The sequence below is a fragment of the Pipistrellus hanaki genome (assembly GCF_964339955.1).
Source record: "Pipistrellus hanaki genome assembly, chromosome: 1".
Taxonomy (NCBI): Eukaryota; Metazoa; Chordata; class Mammalia; order Chiroptera; family Vespertilionidae; genus Pipistrellus; species Pipistrellus hanaki.
In genome coordinates this window covers 140,405,661-140,428,814 of record NC_140503.1, presented here as the reverse complement: position 1 = coordinate 140,428,814, position 23,154 = coordinate 140,405,661, and the positions used below count along the sequence as shown (strand labels likewise).

Below are 23,154 nucleotides of genomic sequence, written 5' to 3'. Positions count from 1 at the left end.
AATACACATGACTGGATGTTCGGTAGACTTTTAAACACCAGCTAACTTTTTGTGGCTACAAAATGCACCTAGTCATAGATCCTGCTGGTGAAGCACTGACTACCTCAATTGTCTGCTTTTCACAGGCCAGAAGGAGATATGTCAACGACTTTTGTACATACCAAAAGCAAAGAAACACACAAACAACACACTGTGAACATGTATCAATCTCTGCTCATTAGCCCCAGATTTTGGGGAACTATCAGCACATTTTACAGAGTGTGTCTCTCCCCACGGACTGCAGCCCAGCATCCCCAGTGAGCAGAGCCCTTCTTCTGCTCTATTTCTCTGCTACCCTGTGTGCTTCACCCATGATTAAAGTGACCAGAAATCCCGATTCTTAATAATTTGTCCCATGTCCGCGGTGTTTTAAAAAATCACTGTAGCTGAAACCGGTTTGGTTCAGTGGATAGAGCGTCGGCCTGCAGACTGAAGGGTCCCAGGTTCGATTCTGGTCAAGGGCATGTACCTTGGTTGCAGGCACATCCCTGGTGGAGGGTGTGCAAGAGGCAGCTGGTCGATAATTCTCTCTCATTGATGTTTCTAACTCTCTATCCCTCTCTCTTCCTCTCTGTTAAAAAATCAATAAATATATATTAAAAAAATAAATCAATAAAAAACCACTGTAGTTTAACCACACCCAACTTCTTAAGTACCAGCATAGTTTAACTTATTCTTTCAGTCATTAAAGTTTCATTGGCACTGTCCTAGATGCTGGAATGACAAGAATCAACAAGCTAATTCTGCTGCTGAAGGGAGTGGTGGCCCTGGGAGATGTCAGACAAGTGACATTTGAGTTATGGACAAATAGTTCTTCAAGCGTGAGGGTTAGAGTGTGAGAAGGTCCTTTCGGAGGATTTTAGACTTGAACGTTTAGGCACCTGGTGACCCCGCAGTGTTGCTGACAATAAGAATATAGCACATCTCATTGTCCCGGATCTGGCCACGAGCCTCACTCCCTCGTCTCTGAACAATAAGGCCGACTGAGAACAGAGGACAGGGCATTCCTCGGGGACACTGTCGGTGCCAGCCATCGGGCTTGTGTGTCTGTGGGCAAAGCCGCTTTGTTGGGGTGTGACAATGCTGCCACAGGGAGCCATCGGGGCACTGCGTGGCCAAAGAGATGAGTGTGAGTTGTGGGAAGCCAGTAGCTCTGCCCCTGGCACATCTCAGCCACTAGACGCTGCAGAACCGTGTGGCTTTTTGTTAAGACTGCGCTCAGGGCCCTTAGGCTGTGATACTTGACCAAAATATACTTTAAGAGAAGTGACGTTTTTTTCTCCCTGAGTTGCATCCTCTTGTGAGATTCTGTGATGCAAGAGGCAAATAAGCAGCGTATGTTCTGCTACCCCCAGTCCTTATAGACTCACGTCAGATACTCATGGCTAATGAGGCTTGACACTCCCCCTGGCCATGCCTGGACATAGCATCAAAGATCTCAACCACTCCAGGCCACTACCAATAGATTAGTTTCCAATTCCAATCACAGTGTCTCACGTACTAGTCTCAAGACTGGGCACATTACTTAACCTCTCTTCGTCTTTCTTCATCTGAAATGATAACCATATGTAACTTGCAAATTACTTCTATAAATTTTATAACAATATAGGTAGGTGGGGAAAAAGACGATATAGGCAGGTTTTTAATTAGCATAGAGTCTCTGATATGCAAGTGCTGAATATTAGTTTGCATTAATTATTATTTAATTTCTATTTATTGTTATTGTTGCTGTTTTACTTGACTTATCTTTCATTATTAAAAATCATATCCCTCATCTCCACGTGTCAGACAGGAGAGGTGAAAGCTAATTAAAAGCCTAGGAAACTGATACACAGAGAATTTGATTTGAATTGATGATTATCCATGTTATTAGGTATTAAAATTAAAATACAGGTATTTAGAAATGAAAATAAGCCTTCTGAAGGATTTTTTATTTGAAGTATCTCAGCCACCCTCCGAGCCCACCACTCTGCTCACTCGATTACCAAAGGAGCAATTAATTATTTCCAGGACTGGACAATGAAATGTTTTATTAAAGTAATCCTATACACTAAAAGCCTAATATACAAATCAACTGAACGGGAGAATGACCAGTAGGCAGAGCCAGAGTGCAGGTGATGCCAGGCCAGCCAAGGTGGGTGCCAGTGGACAGAGGGAGGGGATGGTAACCTACTGCAGAGGAGGGGGGATGGGGAATATGCCGGCCACTCGCTGGCCAGCTGTCTCCTACAAAGGGAGGCCACTGGCAGCAGTGGTGGGGTGATGGGGGGTGGGCCAGAGCTGCCCTCTGGTGGTCAGTGCGCTCTCACAGGGATGTCCGCAGAGAGTGGGCCTAAGTTGTCAGTCAGATATCGCCTGAGGGCTCCCAAATTGCAAGAGGGCACAGGCCAGGCTGAGGGACCCCCTCTCCTTGAGTGCACGATTTTTTGTGCACTGGGCCTCTAGTCTATATAATAAAAGCCTAAGCAACTGTTAAGGTGGAATGACCACAATGACCAGTTGCTATAATGTGCACTGACTACCAGGGGGCAGATCCTCAATGCAGGAGCTGCCCCCTCATGGTCAGTGAGTTCCCACAGGGGGAGCGCCACCAGAAGCTGAGCTCACGGCCGGCAAGCGCAGTGCCAGTGGTGGGAGCCTCTCCCATCTCTGCGGCAGTGCTAAGGAGCAGTGAGCAGTAAGGAGAGAGGGCTCCCGGGCTGTGAGAAGGTGCAGGGTGGGCTGAGGAACACTCCCCCAGTGCACGAATTTCATGCACCGGGCCTCTAGTATCCTATAATCAGAAAAAGAATTAAAAAGGGTGTGAGATTTTTTTTTTCAGTTGTCAAAACATGGCAACAGCTGGTCCAATAGTAGCAACTCTTTATAAACATAGGAGAAGTCATACTAGGAGAGATCACTGATTTTCCTGATAACAAAACACACTGCCATTTGTCTTAGACTGACATTTTCCAGAGCAGGAAGAATAGTAATGCTCCCAGAACAGGTTAAACAAATGAACAGCAACTAAAAAACTCACTGGGACGCCTCTAGACTGGGGCGGTGAGGCAGGATTACAGAGTTTGCGATACTGAGCAATGGCACCTCCATGTCAGGATCACGTCTCTGTAAACAGAGTGTGACCCAACTTCTGAAACTTTCCCATGCCTGATGACAGGTATCCTCAACAGGTAATGCCTACTTTAGTCTGGTCTAGCATTTAGCCTTTGCAAAAAACACATCTTTTAATAATAATGCTGATTTTCCCCCCCTTATATCAGCAGTTAAATGGGGCCATATATTGTAGTCTCTTGATAATTTACTTCCTCTGTGCCTCCACTAATAATTCAGTGAGCACAATTTCACTCTTCACTGAATGATCATTTCTAGGTCAGAATCACTTATATTGACTGGAATCTTTAAGTGGATATGTAAACTTAAAATTTTAAATGTCTCCCAAACACCTTGTGGTTCAAGACACATGAGGCTAAAATGGCATATTATATATATATCAAAATTTAAAATATATACATCCTTTAACCTTTAACTACTGGGGATATGCCCGAAACCAAGGTACATACCCTTGACTGGAATTGAACCTGGGACCCTTCAACCTGCAGGCCGACGCTCTATTAACTGAGCCAAACCAGTTAGGACAATTTGTGTAACATTTTAAAAAGGTAATGTATATATGTACTGATAGTTATAAAATATTTGTGGAGGAAAAACGTTTAAACTGTTAACAATTATACCTATTAGAATTTTGTTTTACAATACTCATGCATTGCTTTTTTTCCCCCCAGAAGCCATTGGAAACCTAATTTTAAATGATCATTTCTAATATTTATAATTGGGTAATCCTTAGGATTTTCTTTTTAATAATAAAAGAATAACATATCAAAGGCCTGAGTGCTATGTAGATAGTAAATAACTCTTTTGCTTCTAAGAGATGAGAAATGTTAGATGAATGAAGCTTTAGTCTGCAGGGGGATCAGAGAGCCAACAACTATGAAAAGAAGAGAAATAAAAACAGATATATGGAAAGACAGCAACGGACTGAGTAAGAAAGCTGAACCTAAATTAGAATGAGCAAAGGAGGGTAGTTAAGACCTCTTTGGAGAAATATCACTTAAGCTCTGAGGTATGGAGTAGCTTCCACCATATTTCTTGCGAAGGAATCGGTTACGTACTAGCACATATGCAGGCAGGCCTCAGAGGCATGGCTGGTTCCATTCCAAACCACCACAATAAAGGGAGTTTCACAATAAAGTGAGTTGTAATCACTGTGCTGGTGGAGGGTCTCGCCCTCAATTGGTAAAAAACCGCAACATCTGTGAAGCTCAGTGAAATGAACCACAGTAAAATGAGGTTCCCTGTTATGAGATTCATGAACTTCTAATCAATGCTACATGTTGCAGTGTGGAGTGTGTCCGAGCTGAAGGCTTCGTGGAAGAAGCTGTGAGGAAGTCTGGCAGCTCAGAGAAGCGATCTTATGTAGTGATGATGTGGTTCTCCCACAGATACACGGAAGGTGGAGACACAGTGGCTGCTCTCTCAGCTGACCACAAATCCCCTCGGTAAATCAGAAAGCCAATCTGAAACAGATGTTCTTATTGAATGTTTGGCAAGCGGGGTTGCTTTAATTCCCTTTCTGATGCATCTGTCTATTCCCTTAACTTGTAAAGCTAGGCATAAGAAAATAAAAAATAGCCTTAAGCGTCTGAATGTTGCTTACATATGACTGCTAGTGCAGTCCTTGCATCTGGAAGGTGCAATGTGGATATAACTCACTAGTTTCAGGCATCGGACAAGGCTGAGAAATGCTGGGTCAAATGTGACAAAATCACCTGATAAAAACCAGCCTGGTAGAGCAGGGAATAAGGAGATTAAAAACAAATAATGATGATGATGATGATAATAATAATAATAACAATAATAATGACAATTGGTGCAATTTCTCAAAAGAAGTGTGACACCTAGCTATATAGCACTTAGCACATCTTAGTTTTAATTTGAAATTTTGATTAAGATTGCAAGATTGATTTTCCTTTAGTTCAGCTACTATATTATGTTTTAAATATATATATATATATATATATATATATATATATATATATATATATAATTGATTTTGTACAAAGAAGATAGCAAGTTAGAAACATCGATGAGAGAGAGTCATCGATCAGCTGCCTCTTGCACACCCCCTACTGGGGATGTGCCCGCAACCAAGGTACATGCCCTTGACCGGAATCGAACCCGGGACCCTTCGGTACCCAAGCCGATGCTCTATCCACTGAGCTAAACCGGTTTCGGCATCAGCTACTATATTATGTTTTAATCGGAGACATATTGGCACGACTAGTAGCTGCAGCCCCAGTCGGGCCAAGCGTGGAGGGCAGCCACTGCTTACTTCACCCTGACTCTTAGGCCACAAATGACAGCTTCAATTCTGGCTGACAAGTACTTGACTCTGTGCAGGTATTGTGCTAGATGCTGGCATGATATTCCAGTAGAGGAATGTTACTGAACTCTGACATGATAAAATTTTAGTCTCATAATAATTCATGGGGTACCATTATCCTGGCTGGGCAGACAAAGACACAGGCTGGGGGAGAGGGCAGGAGGCTGGTTCCGGGTCACAGTTACTAAGAATCTTCTGACTCCAGCTCCAGTGCTTTGACTTTCATGCAGCACTGATCCTGAACTCCCCACCAGTCTTTGATTTAGGATGGTCGTTCTCAACCTGATGGGATATTACAGTCTGGACCTCAGACATGGAAGAAACCTATGGGTTCTAGCTATGGATCAGGAAGAACTTGGAGACATCACCCTCCACAATGCTTTCCTGCTGCCCTATTTCCCACCCCCTCCAACTCCATGAACCTTCGGATGAAGTTGCTCAGGTAGCTGGTGAAGAACACTAACTGCCTATGCATCACTGCTGTTCTTCCGGAGAATCCTTGTCCCTGAATTTTCAACCTCAGAGTTCTGCTAAATTTTACAAAAGTCATGTCTTCTGGTAGGTGTGCTTTCTCCCTGGGCCCTCTTTATTCAACCAGGGGTGGGATGCCACCTCATGCATTCTGGGGAAGTGGAGACTTGCCCATGACTCAGGCAAATTGGCTTTCAACTGCCATGGAAAGAACAGCATGCTGGTTTCTGGCTTCTACAACGAGAACAAAGAGATCAAGTACTATCACAGCATCTCCAATGGAGTGCAGCAGGAAAATCAAAACAGGACGCTGCAGGAACTAAAAAGGACCTAAAAATAAATGTGGGCAGTAGTGAAGATTAACATGAAGGCCATAAAACTCACCGGGATCATCAAAGTGATTAGTCATCTCTTGTTTCTAAAGAAAATGCTGTTCCTCTGGGGAAGCTCTTAATCTCTTTTGGAATATTACCAGATTGTTAGGACAGCGACAATTCCAGTGCCAAGACTGAGAGCACAGCCCCATTAACTCCACCACACAGTCTTAACTAGGTTTCACAGTCTCGTGAGGGAACTCCCCTCCACCCCAGAACTAAGGAATGATTTATGACAATTTCATTGGGAGAGTATGTGAATCATAACCATGATGTATAACATTATATGTCTGATTAGTCTTTCCCCTCCTCCAACCAACCAACTAACCAACCAGCCAACCAACCAACCAACCAACCAACCAACCAGCCAGCCAGCCAGCCAACCAAGAGGGAGGGAGAGAGAGAGAAAGGAAGAAAGGGGGAAATGACATTATGACCGTCCGTTTTCCACATCCTTAGAACTAGGACTAGGAATGCCCTTTAGGATTCCAGCCCTAAACTTCTGTGAGCTCATGTTATACCTCTAAGAAAGGAAGGAAACCTAAACCATAAACAGCTACTCATTATCTGCCCAATTCCTTCCTTTGAACTTACCTAAAAATCCATTAGATTAATTTTTACAACATTATTTTTCTGAAAATTTCATAGTTGTGAATTATTAGAATCAGAAGGCATACCAGAGAAAGTAAATCTGAACAATTCATTTCACAGATTGTAAGTATATATATCTACTAGGTGATAGCCCTGGTGTCATGTCTCACTCCTATAGAAAAGAGTTTACTTTTTAAAGAAACCAATCAAATATCACCACTCAAAGGAGATAGTAGAAAAAGCAAAGATATTCCTTTCTAAATCACATCTTTTGTTAATATTTTAAAAGAGATTTATACAGACCTCCAGGAAAGTTTCTGGGGGATTTTCCAAAGGATTGCAGAGCCTGAGATAGCTGGTAATCTCTTTGGCAGGTGAACTTGATTATGTGGTAGGGGAGTTAGCCTCCCCATCTCCAAAGTCCTTTGGCATCTGAAGTATAGTGGTTCTCAAACGAGATCAATTCACCACCACCATCATGAAATTAGTGGGATGGGTAGAGGCAGATAGATAATGCCTGAAGCCCTGCAATGACAGTTATTGACTTGCTAGAGAGTGCCTTTTGGCAGCTGACCAGCTATCATCTCAGAATATTGAGTCTGTAGGCTAAACAGTGGCAGGTGTAAAAATTCTCTGTACTGTTATTCCTAGAAATCATTGGAAATTTATCTTCCAGGTGAATATTAAGCTCTTCTTTTGTGAAGTGTTTATAGATGGTGCCCAGATGGTCCCCCTTCAAATGTGTCACACTGGCAGCAGATGGCAGTGACTGGGTTGCAGAGTCATCTGCTCCTCCAAAAGAAACCAACACATGTAATCTCTGAACTTGTGGCCAATTTGAATTCTCCTATTTTAAAAACACCCAGGATGCTGGCTTGGCTACTCTGACAATTGTTAGTACCCAAATGGTCTGAGACCCTCCATTTCAAGAATTTCCTTTTGCTCAAAGGAAGCCTGAGAATATTCATTCTCCAGCACATTGATGCCCAAACCAAATTTCCCCATAATTCTGCATGATGAAGCAATAAGAACTCATTGCCCCAATTTAATCACAAAATGATTCTGAAAAAAAGATAGCATAGATAAGAACATTTTTATACATTTGAGCATACCAGGCCTAATTTGAAAAAAAAAAAAAATCACTCTTTTCTTTAATTCTACCATAGATCTTGGCTTGCTTCCTGTCTGTTTCCAATTTTTCCATGAATTCAGATATTTGAATAGAGAATTCAAACAGGACAACTTTGATATCGACTAGCAGCAAACAGTAGAGATGACGGCCTTTAATTACTATACCTAAAAAAAAATCTCTCTATGTAAAAGCCTAATAGGCAAATTGTCCCCTTGGAGTTTGACAGGGAGACTAGGAGTTTGATCACTCACTGTGACATGTGCTGATCACCAGGGGGCGGCACGGAGTGAAGGAAGGCCTTGGTCAGCAGCCAGAAGGCCCTGATCACCAGCCAGGCCTGGGGACCCTACCTGTGCACGAATTTCGTGCACCAGGCCTCTAGTTTTATATATAAATTTTTTAAAAAATAGATTTTATTGATTTTTTTACAGAGAGGAAGAGAGAGGGATAGAGAGTTAGATACATCAATAAGAGAGAATCATCGATCAGCTGCCTCTTGCACACCCCCCACTGGGGATGTGCCCGCAACCAAGGTACGTGCCCTTGTCTGAAATAGAACCAGGGAGCCTCCAGTCCGCAGGCTGACGCTCTATCCACTGAGCCAAACTGGTTTTGGCTATATATAAAATTTCATATACCTTGACCCAAGCACAAGACAAGTACATCTCTCAGTAATATTATACATGTAAGACTTAATATAACATTAATATTTTAAAAAATATATAATACCTATTGAAATACTATTTGTGAAAATATTCCTAATATCTAAGGCATCTTGAATCTAGAAGTTTAAGGTATTATTAGAGAGGCAGCCTGGTGCTAGGCAAGGAAAATCTGGCTGCTAGCTTCCTAATCTCATCTCCTCTTATCAAGTGCTTTAGGGCACATCTCATAACTTCTCACTTGTTTTATAAAATGGAGATGGCATTGTCTGATATTCTGCCTGCATCATAGTTTGTCACGAGGATCACATAAGCTGATGAATGTTAAAATTATTCACTCAACAGCATTATTGTTGACACCAGGACAACCTCTTTCATCAAAAAATCTTTTCCTGACTACATCACTTTCATTTATCATCTCTCTAATTTATTTCAAAGCAAACACACTCATAATAGTATCTGGGTTCTGTGAATTTTAAGAGCTAGATACATGCTTAAGCTCTCCTACCTGTTCTGCTTTTTCTCTTCTTTCCTCCCACCCCCCAGAAGTCAATACATGGCTTTTATTACATTGTTAAAATATAAACAGAGCTGAGGAATCATCCAGCACCTTGCTCTTTCTATAGCCGGGTAACTTGGATCTCATTCACCAGCATGCTGAACTGTTCCTTTTTCAGAAACATAGATACCATCCAAAATTTTTCTGATATCCTTGTTTTTCACTGTTGTGGCTTTTGATGAATCAAAGCAGCTGTCTTTGATACAAGTTTTCCTTTAAGAATGAACTCATCTTTCTGTGCTTGAGATACTACCAAACAACAGTACAAGAAAAACCTAATCTCATCTGAACCCTGTGGATGTATTTTTTGCCCAAGAAATTTCTGATTTCAACAAGAACCATTTTCCTGAATAACGACATCAAGGGGAAAGTGAGCATGCACAGACCTCATCTTATAACAGAAGTCCAGTGGAACACCCTGGATGCTGCCCTGTGCATGACTGCAGACAGTGAGAACAGTAGCCAGTTTCTTTCTGTTTCCAATCCATTATCAATCAGGAGCCTCTTTTTCTTTCCAAGGAGACTGAGTTCTATGCTGATGTAATAGAAGTCCCTCTGTAGGGTGCCTCTGGGGCCCCTCCAATAACTGTGGCCCTTCAGAGTGATGTCCACGTTTTCTGCAATGTGGACAGTCCGATTGTTGAGAATGGTCCTTATCTTCGCAGTAGATGTAGCTAAGAGTGCTGTTCTGCTTATTTTTTGTGCTTTTCTTTCTTTCTTTTTTTTTTTTCCTCACAAAAATTTTTTAAAGGTTAATCTGTTAGATTTTAATATTCTGGTTACTTTCAAATAAAGACATCTGTACATACATTTGTCTCTTAGTAAGAAATAGTATCCGGCTACTAGCAGATTAACAATTGAAAACAATAACGGTGAGTGTGACCTGGATGGCGCATGTCTGGAGGCTGAAGGGGGGGGGGGGGGTTCTGTGATGCAGGAGGGGAGTGATTCATGCAGGCATCAGGAGGAGCTATAAAGTAGGAAGAACAGGACTAGTGGTGCAGACCTGTGATCTCATTGTTGAACCATCAGCTTTGAAATTCAACAACAATGAAGAAGACTCAAGGAACAGTCCAAAGAATTCTTCTAGAGTTCCACAAGTACTTGCTATAATTACCAAGTAAACAAATGAGAACCAAACTTTCACAGGCATTTAATCACTGGCTAAACTTTCTAAAAGACAAGCTTCAGATTACCATTGAAGTGAGGGAAATGTAGCATAATGAGGTTACTCACTGATGATACTAAAGACAACTTAAAACTCCCACGTGGCACATAGCATCATGGGATTTCCGCTGTCATCAGTTCTGCTAATTGATCACCCAGACGCAGTAAAGCTTTTTACCCACCCTTGTCCAACAGGGACAAGGCTAGATATTTATTGGAAGGTTAGCTACACTTGTCCCCCTAAAGAAGAATATAAAGCTATGGTGCAGCAAAATACAGGAGAACTATTTGGATTGGCAGTAAGTCCCATGCAGTTGTTCTCTGATTACAACGAAGATTTAAGGCATTACTGGATAAACTTGGGCGTTTCCCCCCCCTCCAAATTAGAGATGATTATGCTAATCTATACTCAAAAGAATTTAGAGAAGACAAAAGCTTTTGTGAAAATCTAACAGAGAGAAAGTTCTCATTCCCTGCTATTTATGCTATTTGGTTGAAGCCTGTAAGCACCCAGGTGCAGAATATCTCGAGCTAGGAAATTGAAAACATAGATATAAAAAAATACTATGGGAAACAAGAAGAGGGAGGATAGCAAGACGGCATTCATTGTAGCAATATCTTTACCGATACAGCTCCCAGGGCAATGGAAACTAAGGAGAAAATAAACCAATTTTCTGGGACTAGAGCAAATAAAAAGCTTCTGCACAGCAAAAGAAATCATCAACAAAACAATAAGAAAGCCCACTGCATGAGAGAACATATTTGCCAATGTTATATTCGATATAAGGGTTTAATCACCAAAATTTATAGGGAACTCATACAACTTAACAAAAGGAAGATAAGCAATCCAGTCAAAAAGTGGGCAAAGGACCTAAATAGACATTTTTCGAAAGAGGACATACGGAAGGCCAAGAGACATGAAAACATGCTTAAAGTCACTAATCATCTGAGAAATGAAAATCAAAACACCTATGAGGGACCAACTCACACCTGTCAGAATGGCTACCATCAACAAATCATCAAACGACAATGCTGGTGAGAATGTGGGGTAAAAGGAACCCTCATACACTGCTCGTTGGAATTCAGACTGATACAGCCACTGTGAAAAACAGTATGGAGTTTTCTCAAAAAATTAAAAATGGAACTCCCATTTGACCCAGTAATTTCACTCCTAGGAATATACCCCAAGAAAACAGAAACACCAATCAGAAAGGACATATGCACCCCTATGTACATAGCAGCACAATTTATGATAGCAAAGATTTGGAAACAGCCTAAATGCCCATCAGTAGATGAGTGGATTAAAAAACTGTGGTACTTCTACACAATGGAATACTACACTGCTGTAAAAAATGAGTTCTTACCATTTGCAACAGCATGGATGGAACTGGAGAACATTATGCTACGTGAAATAAGCCAGTTGGAGAAAGATAAAAATCACATGATCTCATTTATTTGTGGAATATAATGAACAACAAACTGATGAACAAAAATAGATCCAGAGACACAGAAGCATAGAACAGGACCATCAAACTTCAGAGGGAAGGCAGGGGGAAGGTAGGGAGGAGAGATCAACCAAAGGACTTATATGCATACATATAAGCATAATGGCACTAGGGGAGTGAGGGAATGTGCTGGGAGGTGGGGATGGCCAAACATTACATATGTTTCAATGGGGGAAAAAGGAAACATATGTAATACTATGTGTAATACTTTAAACAATAAAGAATTAAAAAAAAATATTGTGTACATTATCTTGAGCATGTAAGTTCTTTTGAATAAAGCTCTTTGCATTAAAGAGCTTGAATGCAAAGCCTATAAATAAATAGATGCACTTGATGGGAACCCTGAGCTAGTAGCTCTAATAAAGCACTTAAGTAAAATATGCAAAGATGAGAATGAGTAATATAAGCCCTTCTTGATTAGGCCTGATAGCTTATTTTAGTTTTTTGTATTTTAGCCTATCATTAAAAAAATTTGTCTTTAACAACTGAGTGGACAGGGGTGATGTGGTTTTCATTTAGAACCACTCTAATCATTGTACAAAATTGAAGGAATCAAAAGAAATCACATTTAAATAAGTCTAATTTGAATGTCACAGTGTATTATGGCCAACTCTGCCATGAATGTTTGATTAATTCCGTCAATAAAAAATTCAACCTCAAAAAAAGAAAAAGAAAAAAGAAACATCAACCACAAAAATACAGAAAGCATTAATGCCCATTTAGCCACTGCTTCTCCATCTCTTCAAGTTCACAGGAATATCTCCATCTCTTATGTGACCACAACACATATACTACCAAGCTCATGGGAGCTGAGAGTTGGTATACTTTGCACTTGCACTGGCCTAGTATTCTATCAGGCCTAGGAGTATAGTATTCTTTCCACAGAGGAATATATGTTGTTGTTTTTTTATATTTTTATTGATTTTTTACAGAGAGGAAGGGAGAGGGATAGATAGAAACATCGATGAGAGAGAATCATCGACCAGTTGCCTCCTGCACACCCCCTACTAGGGATGTGCCCGCAACCAAGGTACATGCCCTTGACCGGAATCGAACCTGGGACCCTTCAGTCCATAGACCAACGCTCTATCCACTGAGCCAAACTGGTTTCAGCGAATATATGTATTTTTAACCCTTAAGGCAGACAAAGCTTAATGTGTGTATATATACACTGAGTGGCCAGATTATTATGATCTCTGAACACATAATAATCTGGCCACTCAGTATATATATTAGAGGCCCAGTGCATGAATTCGTGCATGGGTCCGGCCAGCCTGGCCAGGAGGAGGGGACATGGGCAGTTGGCCAGCCTGCATGCTGGTTGAACTCCTGGTCAAGGATATAATTTGCATATTAGCTTTTTATTATGTAGGATTATATAGGATATACACTGAGGGGCCAGATTATTATTTATTCAGAGATCATAATAATCTTGCCCCCCCTCTCTCTATGTGTGTATACACTAAAGTTTATATATATAATAAGCTGTATCAAATTTTCTTTGGGACATAAGGCTGGAAGTGGGTTAAGTGTGTGAATTACCCTGGGCCCTTGCGTATTTATGAATAATAGGAACTCAATAGGTATTTGTGAACAATAATAGTTATGAATTTGACTAGGATTGGACAATAAAAACAAAATGTTAAAAAAACAATCTGAAAACTGTGCTTTTGAACTTTCCAAATGCAAAGCTGAACTCTCCCGGCCTCTAAGTTTCCTCAGGGGAGAAGGTCTTCTTACTTCATCATCAAATATGAATGTGTGCTGAGTATTCCCTCCACCTCTGCCCCTCACTTCCCAGCCATCCAAACAATGAGGATGAGGCCTTTAAGGCTTTTCTCCCTTCTGGAGGAAAACCCAACTTCCATCTAATGATTGAGAGAAGAATTGAAAAGATACAGCCTAGAATACAGGTGGGAGTTAGTTGGTTTGTGTTTGGCCTTTCAAAGCTCACATTTTGGCCTTCTCCCTTGATCTTGTTCCTTTCCCTTCCCTTACTCATATCCCTTCAAAATTCTGGGTTTCTAAATACAGATTCTTCTGCTTCTCCATCTCTTCAAAAAATGCCCATATTTCTCAATTAAACGTTAGAAGACAAATGTGATTGGAGGAGAGAATGGCTGAAACTCCCTTACTCTTCCTAGAGTGTTAGGTAAATTTTCCATGGATAGATTTGTAGATAATCCAGGTCTTTAAAGAGTTCTGGACAGGAGAGAACCAGAAGTTTTTAATTAATCATTCATTCATCCAATTATTTCCTGAGCATTATATATGTGCCAAGCATTATTTTGGCTGAAGGAGAGACCTAAAACTTCAGGACCTGGAGAAGTTTAGAGACAATGTGGATGTGGCATTAGTTACTGGGTCTGCACCAGGAAAAATAAACTCAACAGATAGGTCTCACATTTCTTGCCCACTAAGCCAAACCGGTTTCGGCTTGCATCTTAAGTTTTAAAGCAGGAAAAGAGGTAGTATGTTAGAAAATGTGTACTATACCAGGTGATAGGGAGTGGGAACGGAAGTTGTTATTTTAGGTGACATCTAAGCAGAGACATGAAGAAAGTGATGGAGTGAGAGGATGTCTTACATCCCTTGACCCTGGACTTCACTGGATCCCTAGGTCAAGTTGTGCCCTATTCCTTTGACTCCTGCAACTGGAATTGCAAGTGAGCCACTAAGTCCCTTATGTCATCAAAAGGATTATGGTCATGGGTTCTCTCTCCAGTGGGCTGGAGTAAAACCAAAGAAATAGGCCTAAGGCCAAATATCACATTGTTCCATCTTTATTACTTGGAGAGCAAATTTACTTAAAATAAGAGAGTACTGGAAGAATGTTAGGTATCTCCCAGTCATAGCTACAGGTCAAATGGTCAGACTGTTGCTTAGGCTTTTATATACTAGTATGTAGATAACTTTCAAAATATTGGAATCAAAAAGAAATCAAATTGTTCAAATATAGGTGGCATGTACCTTTGATAAAAGTGCTAAAATTAGTTCCTGAAATAAAGCAAAGTTTCCAACAATAAAGATATAATAGAATGCAAACCAACTTGATCAAAACTATAACAGCCATAGTAGTTTTGCATGGAATTATTGCATCACAAAGATGGTAACATAAAACAAGCCAAACAGAAAACTCATCAGTATCACACAGTCACAGCCGGCAGCAACACCAGAAAGAGATAAAGAAATTGCCTGATAATGACTCAGCATTTAACATCATAAACCAAATCCATTTATAAGTAAAGATGAAGAATTAGTGATGAGTGTGAGAGGACATTGGTACAAATGTCTGAGACTAGAATGCAATGAAGCATGAGAAGATGAGGATGAAATCAGAACACATCTCTGTAACTTATTGTGACTATTTATAACTACCTACACACACACAAAAGATAAATATGCAAATTAATCATACATATGCAACACCCACAGCCAATCAGAAGCAAGTATGCAAATTAACAAAACAAAGATGACAGGTTAATTTGCATATGGGGGCTTGAAGGGAAGGCTGAAGACTAAGGAGGCTTAGCTTCTTTACTGCAGCCACAGCTGAGAAGCTTCAAGGCGTGGCTTCTCTGCTGTGGCTGGAGGGAAGACCTGGGTCTCAGATGCCAGAGGAAAACCGGTGCCGGCAGCCAGGGAAGGAAAGCCTATTGCACAAATCTTTGTGCAATGGGCCTCTAGTATATGTATGATAAGCTATATCAAATTTTCATTATATAATTATCTCGACAACTAGCCACAAACCCTTTAAGCAGCTCCATAGAAATCTCAAATTAAGGACCCCCTACAGATATTGTTACATATCAGAGCTAGTAAACATTTGAACATTGTGACAATAATCTGGTATCCAACATAAGCAAAATCAGAGAATTCTGATTTTTATCAGATTGCTTACATCTGGGTTTATTCTTTTTTTTTTTTTTTTTTTTTTTAATTCTCTGAGACTTTATCCATCCAGACAGCTGATTTATTTCAAAAGGAGAAAGTAAGCCACCCACCAAAATGACTATAATTGGGAAAACTGACAATAGCAAGTCAGGATGGGGAGCAATTAGAACTTTCACTTGCTGTACCAATTGTACCAATTGATGGTAGGAGCATCAATTGGTACAAACCCTTTGGAAAGCTATTTGGCTCACTGAGCAAATTCTCTCTTAAGTGTATCCCCAAAAGAAATGCCAATATAATGTGCACAAAAAAAAGACAGGTATAAAAATGTTCACCTCAGCATTATTTGTATCCCCAAAATAGAAACAACCCAAATGTCTACCTACAATACAGTGAAATAAGAAGTATAAATGAAGTACTGTACAGTAATGACAAAAATGAGCGATGGCTATATGCAAAAACATGGATGGTTCTCACAAATATAATGCTGGATGAAAGAAACCATACACACCACCATATATTGTATGATTCTGCTCATATGAAGTTCAGGCAAAATTAATTTGATGAGAGAAGTCAGAGTAGAGGTTACTTCGGGGGAGATAGGAAATGGGCAGGGCCTCAGAGAGAAGCTGCTGAGGTGTTGGTAATGGTCTATAATCTTCATCTGAGTGGAGACCAAATGAAATCATTCACCTTTACTTTTAGGATTTGCAAATTTTTCTGTACATGATATACTGCAAATAAAAAGATGATCACAAAATTCTATGCCTACGAGGTGCCAAGTGATTTTTAGATGCAAAGAAAAACACAAGGAACTTATTGTCATGGAGCCAATTATTCCAGTGGAAGGAGGGGGAAATACATAAAAAATAGCTTAAGATTTTCAGATTGTGTTCAGTGCCAGATAATAAAACTGGATGAGATGACAATGACTAGAGATTTGGGACAGGAAGAGCTGCTGAGGTCAGAAAAGGCTTCTGAGAGGAGGTAACACATGAGCTGATGAGAAAGAGCCAGTCCAGGCAAGCCCTGGAGAAGAACCTAGACAACAGCACGGCAGGCATGAGCTGGGCATGTGTGAGGTCCAAGTTGAAGGAGGATGGTAGTGACAGGGGCTGAAATGAAATGCAGTTCATCAGTGGGCATGAACTACATCTTCTAGGGCCTTTTAAGAGTTTATATGCTATGGTGACAATATTACTAGTTAATAATACATCATGAAATAGATTTTATTTTCACTACACTGCATAGGCGCTTGTGAAATTTAAGCAGGGGAGTGGCACAATGTGATTTATGTTTTTAATGAAAATTTAGACTGTGGAGAATGGTCTGTAATATAAGACACAGTATAACAATTAATAATATTAATAGTTAAGAAGTGTATAATTATTATAATATTACATAATGATAAGAACTTACCATTATATTGTATAAAAAATATATCAAGGATAATATTTAGAAGGATATTATATCTCTCATAGCCAAATGAGATGATGGTGTCTAGAACATGGTTAACAATGGATATGAACAGAAAAAAAGTAGGTAAATTGGTATGTATTTGGGCAGCACTGTTGCTTAGACAGCCTGGGAGAGTTCTATATAGCAATATTAGAGATGAGATGCCTATCAAACATTCAAGTGAAGATGAAGTAGCGTTCAGATAAAGGGACATTTGGAGTTTAGGGAAGAGATCAGGACTGGAAACTTGAATTTGGGAGTTAACATATTTAAACATGGCTTAATGAGATGAGATCTTTTAGGAAAATAATGTAAATATTCAATAGAAGAAAGAAGGAACCACACAACTGAGCCCTAAGACACTTCAACTTTTATAGGTCGGACATGAGGAGGTGGAATAGGGCATTGCTGAGAAGCTGTGAGATGTCATAGGTCCATAAAAGCTAAAGAGGATGCTGATAGTGGGTTATCAAGAACCTTCCACAAAGGACCCCCAGAGCCAACCTAAGTAGATGAGGGTTAAGTCAAAGATTACTCCCTGAATTGAGCCTTTGAATAGGCGGTACATAGGCCATCCTGTCTGGGAGTTTGATGAGCTTTATGAAAAAACATGTACGGAAGGGGCGGGGGGTAGAAGAGGCCAGGGGAATGTCAATGGGGGGAAAAAGGAGACATATGAATTACTATTTGTAATACTTTAAATAATAAAATAACACGAAAACAAAACAAAAAACACAATTTAATAAAAGCTTATATACTTTGGAAAATTTAGGAAATAGGATAAATCTGTCATGATCCTATCAACATGATACAACCATTATAATTTTACTAGAGGCCCAGTGCACAAAATTTGTGCACAGGGCAGGTGTGTAGCTCAGTTTAGCCTGAACCCTCTCCAATCTGAGACCCCTTGAGGGATGTTCGACTGCCTGGTGGAATTGGGCAGTTTTTTTTCTCACAATCCAGGACTGCTGGCTCCCAAATGCTCACCTGCCTGATTGCCCCTAACCACTTCTGCCTGCCAGCTTGATCACCCACTAACCACTCCCCTGATAGCCTGATTGATGCCTAACTGCTCCCCTGCTGACCCAGTTGCCCCTAACTGTCCTCCCCTGCAGGCCTGGTAGCCCCCAATGCCATCCTCTGCCCGATCCCTGTAAAGCAGCAGTAGGACATTCTTCAAGGGGTCCCAGATTGGAGAGGGTGCAGGCGGACTGAGGAAACACCCCCATGCGTGAATTTTGGGCACTGGGCCACTAGTCCACATATAATATTCATAAAGAATATACTAATATATCCCAACATCTAAAACATACTCAAGAATTAAATAATAATTTCAAAAGAGGTGACCCAACCGATATAATACTGTCATATGGGAGTGCCACATTAGTGAGGGACAGAAATCCCCACATTGCTGGGCACTATTTTGGGAAACAGTCTGTTGTTTAGGTGCCTCAGAAGTCCTAAGGGTGATTTTGGTGACTACTGGGTTGTCACTCTAACAGTTACTGATGGTAAATTATAACCATGCCATCCAGTGTTTATTAAGTAGGAGTGCTACTGGTGGAACAGAGAAACATGTCAGAAAACAAGAACTTTCAAATGATGGAACAAAAGTTAGACACAATCCAAAGTTACTATTAGATATGTATTTATGTGTTGTGTTTAAAATTATTCCTGTGAGAAAATTGACTTTGAATTATGAAAGTACTGAAATATTTTGAAATATTCAAGGACTTCCATATAATAGTATTTTCTTCACAAGTGTGTTGTGAAAATGCTATAACATCTAAACTGGTTATTAGAATTGGAAATTTAGAGCAAAATCTCTAACTTCTCTATTTTCAACAGAAGGGAATTGTTTACTTAAATTAAGAGTAACTTAAAAACTTTTTGGAAGATAAGCCCAGTAAAAATCCTCAACTCTATTACCATAGCAGCCTAAGAGTATGCAGATAATGCCTGGTTTTCTCTTTCCTTTATTTTGTGGTGTGTGTGTTTTTTTAAACCACGTTATTCTCTTATTTGCCTCCTCTTAATCAAAGAAAATGGACCATTTCTAAAAAACTGCTCCGTGAGATATATGAGAAATATTTTTTTTATAAAATTCAGTCACTCTTTTTGCACCTTGGCTCACATTTCTTTCCTACTACAAGACCAGGGTTATCTGAACAGCCTGAAATTTGGCAGTCCTAAGGGTAATTATTCTCACTTTGGACTTGAGCCAGTGGAGGAAACAATAAAAGACTACTGGAAGGTTTGCAAGCTCAGCTGCCTCTGACACTCTTCCTCATTCTGCAGAAATAGCTGTTAGTGTGCACCTGTCACTGATATCCCAGCAGGGAACTCACTGGGACCGTGTTTGTGTAGTTATTTAAGCTGCATCTAGAAACAATCGCCTAAAACTTATGAAGTAGTTAATTAAGAAAAATAAATGATTCCTATTTTCTGGTTGGTTTTCAGTGTAAAACACTCCTAATCACCGTGATTTCTAGTAGCTTTGTTTAAACAGATGATTGCTCTTTTTTTGTTGTTGTTCTTAATAGTTAGTCATTTGGTTCTTTCCTTTATTACATTCCTGCCCTTTTGAATTAGGGTTACAGATACATGGTTTTATCGATTTTAAAGAGTGTGTTAAATTATAAATCGTTTAGGATTTATAGAACAGCTCATAGGGTTTTGCCTAGAAGTGTCTAAGGAACAAATGGTATTAGTTTAGAAGCTTCCAGGCCCTTTAGTCATTCCAATTCAAAGGTTTCAGCCTGGCCAGTGTGGCTCAGTGGTTGAGCATTGACTGATGAACCAGGTGGTCAGGATTCAATGGACCTGCTTTTAGTTTGTTTTCACCAAAGCCAGCACCAGGTGTTGAGGCTGATATACCTAATGAGAATTAAAGTGAGCAGGAACATACTCTCTATAAAATGATGGGTGCAAAAAGAGCAAGTGAAAACATGGGAACTTACTTGGGCATTATTACCTGAGTGCGTTACTTTAATGTAGGGACCCTACAATTTAACTTAGTCAGCATTTCAGCAACGGATTTTTTTCTTCCTTTAAAAAATAGTCTTTTTTTAATTTGGAATTTTAGTTTCCCCTCTCCTTCTAACAAATATTACTCTGATAATCACTTCAAATTATAACCATATATTTAATTTAGGATAAAATACTCAAATAGGCAAAATTAATAGTGCAATATAAGGTCAGTCTACCTTCATGAAGAAATATGGGGATAGTGGTGTGTGGACACATGCATTTGGCTGAAAATCACTATATCCAAGACTGCTACAAACCTGGTATCCATTTCCACTGGCAGTCTCAGGAATGAACCAATGTCACGCTTCTCAGTTTCCTAATAATTAAAATTCACTTCTAATAGATCTTATGCCTTTCTTTCTTTCTTTCTTTCTTTTTTCTTCTTTTTGAGACACAGACAGAGGATCAGGAAATTAGCTACTGATGTGTCTCTGGATTTTATGAGGTTCTTGCCAATGAGAACTTTGTGCTAGATAGGCCAACTTTTCTCCTTGTTAGATGTTCATTCTTCTGGTCCTGGCCTGTGTGGTTCAGTTGGCTGAGCATAGTCCCATGCACCAAGAAGTTGCCTGTTCCATTCCAGGTCAGGGCACATGCCAGGGTTGGGGCTCAATCCCCAGTAAGGGGTGTGCAGGAGGCAGCTGATAGATGGTTCCCTCTCATCCATGTTTCTCTCTCTCTAAAGTGAATAAAAACATATTAAGAAGAAAAAAAAAACACCTAAAAAATAATGTTCATTGTTTTAAAAGGGTCTTTGTTGTAACAAATCAATCTGTTAGAAATGTAGTGCTCCTATCCAGAGAGAACTCAATGGGACACGGGCACAGCCATCCAAATGACGATGATGATGACGATGATGATCGTGAGGAGGATATGGGCAGTAAAGTAACTTTAATGACTTCAAACCTGAACCTAGTTCTACACTGTGAATTTAAGGATAATTCCGAAGGAGCACAGTAAAGTTGTTCCTGCACAGTCTACAGGTGGCAATCAGCAGATCAGAGAACACTCAAGTGTGATTCCTTCACGTGTAAGTGTGATGAAAGATAGGTTTGATTTTAGCAAAAAATGAAGTAGCTGGCAAAGACTAGTTTGAGAAGTTAGGATGAAATCACAGTGTCCAACATTCTGTTGAAGATAAAAAAAAGTTGTACTGTTTTACTATGTTATTGTTTTTTTCTTTTTCTTTCTTTCTTTTTAAAAATATGCTCTTATTGATTTTAGAGAGGAAAAAAGAGGGACAGAGAGAAGCCTCCATGATGAGAGAGAATATGGTGGATCGGCTGCCTCCTGCAAGTCCCCCACGGGGGATCAAGCCCACAACCCAGGCATGTGCCTTTGACCAGAATCTAACCTGGGACCTTTCAGTTCACAGGCTGACACTCTACCCACGGAGCAAAACTGGCCAGGGCTTTTCTTTTTCGTTTTACTATGTTTTTTTTTAAAGGCAGAATTTAAATTTTTCTTTTTGACTCTTCTCTCCTGAGCTCGATGGCCTTGCTCCATACCTCTTTGGGTTTTTATATATTAATATTTACTTTTTTTGCACCAAACTTGTATAAACTCCAATTTAGAGCTAAACTCTTTTGGAGAACCCAAAGCCCTGCCTCTGCATAAGAGAACTCTCAATTAGCTAGTGATTCATACACTTCTTCAAATCACAGGCAATTCTCCTGAACTGCACTGAGGATTTCTGCTGCAGCTCTGGGCTAACACAAACACCTAGAATCAATGAACAATCTCTCCCGGCTCCTTTCATCCCCCCCGCACATCCATTTCGGAGTCGATGATGCTCATCCACTTCTCAGAACAAAACCAGACAAAAGCCTCCTCTCTGTCTATCGTTTGTAATGAAATAAAAGGAATAAAAGAAAATGACAGCTTTATCACGTGATTAGGAAAATGCATTATGTGAGCAGCAGGGTATTATGCCTCAAATCAATCACTTTAATTACATAGTTGATTCTAACTCCTGGGGCTCTGAGCACTGTAAGACATGTCCTGGGTGACAATGAGTACAGTGAGGACCACTTCCAGCCACTATGACAATGTAAGTGATGATAAGAAGGGATCAATCAGTCCTTAACAACTTCCACTTACAGATTTTTAAAAACAGGTAGTAGGCAATGAGCTCCGAGGAGAGCTACCTACCAATTAAATTCATCTACTGGCAGCACGAATGAAAAGGATTGCTGTTTACAAGGAAGAAAACGGGGATCCCTATTTCGTGTGCAAATTCAAGCGGGATCTAGGCAACCTGTCAATCCCACAGCATCATCCAAAATTGATGAGCTGTTACTTAGTTGGCATTCTTGGTTGAAACAGAGAGAATAGAAACGGACAGCTTTCAGGAAAGAACTGCCAATACTTTCAAGAAGAATGAGGTCAGAGGAGGCCTGTGATCCCTGTTTCGTGTGGGAGAGACATCATACGTAGGAGGAGGATTTCATTTCTCTCACCACAGAGGGTTACCCTAGGGCGAGCGGCCAGGGCTTCTTGACTGAGCCCCGATCCCCTGTCTTTCCTACAGTCCTCCACTCCCTGCCTGGGGACACGTGGCTTATGAAGAGAAGGGCATTTCATCTCTCAATGTGTCACTTATTCTCTGCTCACTCTCCGGCCTCTCCAGAAAAAAAGCTTCTAGTACTTTTCCATGTTGTTCACTTCTATGTTTCCTTCAGCCAGTCTGCAACTCTGGTTACCTACACTTAGTAATGGATGTCAGGATCATTGGATGCATTCCAGGTTATGCAATTTCACAAAAAGTTATGCCTGAAGATTTTTAAGGATTCAAAATCTCGTAGTTATGTATTTTTTTTAACCCTGCTA

General features: G+C 40.2%; 1 protein-coding gene and 2 pseudogenes across 3 annotated transcripts in view; 1 reads left to right on the top strand and 2 right to left on the bottom strand.

Annotated features, from left to right (window-relative positions):
* Window positions 1-23,154, bottom strand: part of ELOVL6 (ELOVL fatty acid elongase 6) — a 131,951-nt gene that overhangs the window by 12,746 nt on the left and 96,051 nt on the right. The window lies entirely within an intron of this gene.
* Window positions 8,865-10,164, bottom strand: LOC311612522 (large ribosomal subunit protein uL6-like; annotated as a pseudogene). Its single transcript has 2 exons — window positions 10,152-10,164; window positions 8,865-9,999 (listed from the first exon to the last, which is right to left on the bottom strand). The product of its transcript is annotated as a large ribosomal subunit protein uL6-like (transcript).
* LOC311612512 (geranylgeranyl pyrophosphate synthase-like) lies at window positions 10,319-11,027 on the top strand (annotated as a pseudogene). The gene has a single exon. The product of its transcript is annotated as a geranylgeranyl pyrophosphate synthase-like (transcript).